Source organism: Ananas comosus, linkage group 18, assembly GCF_001540865.1.
Source record: "Ananas comosus cultivar F153 linkage group 18, ASM154086v1, whole genome shotgun sequence".
NCBI classification, from domain to species: domain Eukaryota; kingdom Viridiplantae; phylum Streptophyta; class Magnoliopsida; order Poales; family Bromeliaceae; genus Ananas; species Ananas comosus.
Window position 1 is genome coordinate 4801578 of NC_033638.1, and position 6111 is coordinate 4807688.

Below are 6111 nucleotides of genomic sequence, written 5' to 3' on the forward strand. Positions count from 1 at the left end.
TCGCAGCGTTGTCTCTCTTCTCGCCGATGACATCCTCGGCCATGCCCCCTCGCCCTCTTCTGCCGTCTCGCCCTTGCCCATCCCTCCATCCATGTCCAATCCAATGCACTCGCCTTCCTCTGCCGTCTCACCCTTGCCCACCCCTCCATTTGTGCCTACCCTGACCTTATCCCCATCGTCACCAAATAGAGGGGCGGTTGGATTGTAGGAAGAGCAGAGAGAGCTAGCGGAGCAAGCAAAGTCGAAGTTGGGGTTGAGGGAGGTGCGAAGGACGGAGGAGGAAAGGCTACAAATAAAGTAGGATTGGGTAGGACATGAAGAGGGAGAGGGCAATTTAGTCATTTTGTCATCATAGTTAACACTGTACCCCTATATGAACATTTTTTATTTTTTAAGTGGCTAAAATATAGGGTTTTAAAAGTCAAGGCGGAAAATAAAAAAATGAGTATTGGTAGGGATTTTATGTAATTTAGCCTTAAATTTACTCGATCATTTCTATTCATTGGATCATGTTATTCCGCCAACCACTATTTAATTTAAGTGGACCTTTATCATCCTAACCCAAAACCTTTTGATGCAAAAGCCAAAAATTTACAAGCACTAATGACTTAGTGCTATTAGAGGCACTTCACTTTCAATACATAAAGTTCAGCTGGGTACTTCTAACAGTACCAAACAATTGATATTACCAATTTTTTTTACCATTAAATCTATCACTTTGATCATTTCTATTCTTTGGATCATGCTATTCCACCAAGTATCACTGAATCCAAGTATGTCATTGTCATCCTAATTCCATAACCCTTTGATTCAAGGGCCAAGAAGTCACAAGCATCAAAGACTCGGTGCTATTAAAAACACCCCAGCCAAACTCTATATATAGAGATAGGTTGTAATGCTTCTAATAGCACGAAGCATTTGGTGCTACCAACTTTTCCACCATTAGATCTATCTCTTTGATTATTTTTACCCCTTGAATCATATTATTCCACCAATCACCACAAACTCAAGTAGATTACTATCATCCTAATCCTACAACCCTTTAATCCAAGGGCGAAAATGTTATATACCGAACTTCTATAGTTATAAAGTTTTGGTGGATGTTAGAAGCTATTGGAATTGTCCCGGTGAAGTTCGGGAGCATTCGAGTGTTTTCGGTGCGCGTTGGACATGGAAACAGAACCCGAATAGCTATGTTGGACTTTGGCCGAGATCCGGCAAAGCGTGGATGAAAAGATGGTCTAAATGTGCTCGAAAACATGTTTTGGGGGTCTCGGTACGATTAGAGACGAATCGGAGGCCCAACGAGCGAAAACGAAGCAAAACGGAGAAAAGGCTGAAATTGCTGAAAATTTGACTAAGTCCTGAAATTTCGGGGCTGGAGGTACCTACGGGGTCTGGACCCTCTAGCCAAGGTCCAGAACCCGAGCCCGAAAACTGCCCAGTGAGAGTGGCGTACTTGTAAATATTGGTCGGGGTTTGACTTTAAAAAGAGGCTACACCCCTTTCTTCTTCCTCCCTCAGCCCAAACACACACACCACACACACTAAGGTAGAGAGAGAAGCTCTTCTCTCTCTCTCTAGAATACTCCCTTCCCTCTCTAGATCTCTCTCCCAAAGTTGGGGTTTTGGAGGAGAAGGAGCTTGGGAACGCGATGGAGGCGACGGTTCGAGTCCTCGTGCACCCGGTTGAGCGGCGTGCTTTCGACTCGGCGTTCGCATTTTGGTGAGTATTTGGGACTTGGTTAAATCCTTCATGAATGATATTCTAGTAGTCTTTAGGGTATTCTAAGTATGTTACTCCACATATTTTTGGGGTATTTAGAGGATGCAATCTGAGAGCAATACTAGGTGGGTTGTGCTTCACCGAAGCGATTAGGTCGCTTCCGTGCCAAAGTGGAGTATAGTTGTATTGTTGATGCATATAATGGTAGTTAATTGCAAAGTAAATAATGGCATGAGCTAGATGCTAAATAAATGCATGAGATGTATGCTAATGAATGCATAAGATATGTGCTAAGTGAATGCAAGAGCTAAATACTAAATGAATGTATATGATATATGCTAATAAGGAATGCATGTGATAGATGCTAATGAATGCATGAGATTTATGCTAATCAAGAATGCATGTGGTAAATGTTAAAGAATGTATGAGATGCTAAGTATTGACTACCATTGGATGATAAAGTATATGCATGTTGACATTGTGAGAGTATGCTAGATTCATATGAATGTGAACTAAGATCGATAAACTCTAAGAAAAGTAAAGAACTCGACAAGTGTGGCATGTAAAGAATCCTAAGTGTGGATAACTAAGATAACAAGTATCATGAGTGGCATTGAAATCTAGTGTTACTGAACATAGGTGAATCATGAGTGGCATTGAACCTAGTGTCATTGGGCATAGATTGAGAATGAAATCTAGAGTTAAATAAACCTAGGTGAGCGGCATGAAACCTAGTGTCATTGAACATAGGTTGAGAATTGAACCTAGAGTCAAGTAAACCTAGATTATGAGCATATGGGCATTGAAACCTAGTGTTGTTGAACATAGGTGAATGATGAGTGGCATTGAACCTAGAGTTGAGTGGACCTAGGATGGAAATGACATTAGACCTAATATATTAAACTTAGGTTGAGTAATTGCTTGAACCTAGAAAGGTTGATATAGGGTCAGACCAACCCTTGAGACATGAAAAGTGGATTCCAGAATCCCTATGAATGAAGGCTGCGAGTGCAGCAGCTGCTAGTGCAGCAGATGAGACTTGCGACTGAGCGCAAGTGAATCGTAACTGCGGGTATGTTGGTTCTCCTTGCCCGACAGTGATTCAACCGGTATGTTGGTTCTCCTCGCCCGGTATGAAATTGAGCGCTAGGGTGTATGTGGCATGTTCCTCTCCCTATCGGGGGTTTTGGGCCACTGGTGCGTGTGGTATATTCCCCTCCCACCGAGAAGATTCCTGACCACGGGTATACGCAACTCTGGGCGACCCGTTGGGCGATGTGGCTTGTGGATTGAATGCTAAGGTATATGTAAGAGTTCCTTTACCTCGAGCCGGACAGAGCGTGGATTATTCGCAGATGATTGACTCAAGATCGAGTCGAGTGGCATAGTTGGCTAAGGTAAAAGTAACCTTAGGAAAGAATGGCAAATGGGCATAGAACAACTAATAATGAAGTATAGTAAATATTAAAGAACGACCAATAATAAAGAATATCAAGGAATAATGAACGGCTAATGACAAGGAATAGCAAATAGTAAAGAATAAAGAATGGCAAGTGATAGAGAGTAGAATTAATTAATCTACTTGCATGAGTTGCATAATTTTGCATTATCTTAATTGTGAGGCAAGAGCATGATAGCAAGTAGTTGCATGAGTATATATATATGATGATATCTATCTATTGAACTAACTTGCTTTGTTGCCTTCTTTGGACCTGGTGGGTCGAGCTCTTCCCTTGGGTGGCCGTATCCACTGGGAACTATGACAATAGTTCTCACCCCACATGGTTTTGGGGGTTTTCAGGTTCGCACGCGAGCGGTGCGGTGACTCGAGGTAAGGGCGTAGCTCCGTAGATAGCACCCTACCACAGAGACCAGAGATAGCAATACCCCAAGTCGGCTTAGCTAGGGATGTAGAAAAGAAAAGACAAGAATGTAATAAAGTGTAAAATGTGGATTGTATTTGGAAACAAGAATCAAAATGTAATATGTAAATTAAATGTGGAGAATGCTTGTAATAGTATAGTTGTATTTATGTTTTTGATACCTTCCTTTTACAATCTGTGTATGAATGTTGTTCCTGGTTGGAACCTCGCACATTGTATGGATTGTGACGCCTTTAACGTACAGAGGAAACTCTGTCCGAGGTACAAGAAAAACTCTGCCCGTTCGGCGGTTTGTTGGCGTGCCCGAATCCGACCAAATTGGCGGGTCTCGGGGCGTGACAGAAAAATTCATAAGCACCAGTAATTTAGCTCTATTACATGCATTTTAGCGTAGTTATATCGACAACTATCCTTTTAGGAGAACAAAGGGCCGTTGTCCTGTTAAGTCATTTTTGATGATAGCGATTCTAAATTTGATGATCAGAAATGTTAAAATTAATCTAGATTATTTGAAGTGTCTACAAATCAATTTCATAATTTTTTAAATTTATTTACATAGTAATAAAATGATCATAAAACCGACAGTTTTTGACAGTCTATATGAGCCGTTTGCTTATTTGATGGTATAGAGCAATCAAAATGGCTTGATTTTATAAAAAAATTCTTATTATTTAAATAATATTTGATAACTCCAATAATGAATTAAGAATGTCTAACCTCAATTTTTATATAAGGTTATTCGTTTTTCATCTATTCGATAGGCTTGATAATGATTTATTAAAAATTACGAAACTTGGTTTCTAAATATTTCTAATAGTGTAGATCAATTTCAAAGTTGTCGATTATCAATTTGGAGTCCCAATCATCTAAAATGACTTAATAGGATAAAAACCTTCATCCTTTTAAGAGAATAATAGTTGGACTACAGATATACATAAAGCCCGGCTTGGGTACTTCTAATAGCACCAAGCACTTGGTGCTGCCAAGTTTTTCACTATTAAATTTACTACTTTAACCATTTCAATCCATTAGGTCATACTTCAACCAACCACCCACTCAACCCTAGAGAATCACTATCATACTAACCGCACATCCCTTCATTCAATTGCCGAAAATCTAATAGCACCAATAATTTGATGCTTTTAAAATTATTCAAGCCTAATTTTATATATATTTATAGACTTCGACTATTATACTATCAATAGTATAGTGTGTGTGCGCTCACAAGCGTACGGAAAATCTTACAATGACAAACATAATAAAAAAAAAATAAAAGAATATTCTCTTGATATTTAATCTCGGTATTTAATGAAAAAAAGCCTAATTTAAGGATAAGATTAAATAACCGTGCTTAAAAGAATATTCCGTTGGTATTTAATCTCGATATTTAATAAAAAAAATTCATTTCCAAATTTAAATATGTGTAACTAAACGTATCAAAATTTTAATTCACCTAAAATTTAATTGATTTACTTTAATTGAAATTTTTAATTATTCATTCAAATTTGATATCCAAAATTAAATTTATATCATGATTTAAGGACAATTTTTAATTTTAATTTTAATTTTAATTTTTATATTTAAATTTAAATCGTATAATTTAATTTCAAGTATCAATTTAACATGAAATAAAAATTTAAAATTAAATAAGATTAAAATTTAAAAATATATTTGAAAGTAAATTTGAATTTGATTGTTGAATAAATATAATGTACAAATTTATATTAATTTGAATAAATTAAAATAATTATTATGTGAATTTGCACGGTACTTCTTAAAACACCGTGGCTCAACTTTCTCACTACTATTAAAAGAATCAGTTAAAAAAAATGTCTGTCAATGTTAACCGTTTTTACCTTCATAAAAATCAACTTTTCTCTTTATATCCTCCAATAATTATCTAACTCTATCATTTCATTAACTTCCCCCAGTAAAGAATATCTCTCGTGTTAAATTTGGTTTAAATTTATAGTTATCTAAATTGAGATTAAATCCTAATATAATTAGGATTAGATATAATTTAGATTTAATTTGGTATATATAGATTATAAGTAGAAGTGTAATTCTAATTGAATTAGGATTCGACTCTAGTTAGGAGACATGTATTATATATACATGCTACGGCCAAATTAAAGAAGCACGACAACTCTAATAAAGCCATACAAATTAAAGCCAGATCTCTATAGTGAAGCCATGCCTAATTAAGCTCTTAATTAAGTCCAAGCCACCTGTGCTTCTTTGGGGCTGGTAGTCACGTTGCGGCGGTGCGATGCGCATTGCATAGAGAGCAGGCTTAGCCATCTCTTTCGGAGATCTAATTAAAGGGGAGACCATGCAAATTAATTAAGCCTTTTTGTGGTCCATCCGTACGGTTGAGGAGCCGTGCTGTTTTTTTTTTGGAGTCGCATGTGCGGATGCGGATTTCGGCGTTTCTGATCTAAAATAGAGTTCGGGTTCTTTGAGAGATTTTCTATGTACTCCGTCTTTTGACATTAATTAAAT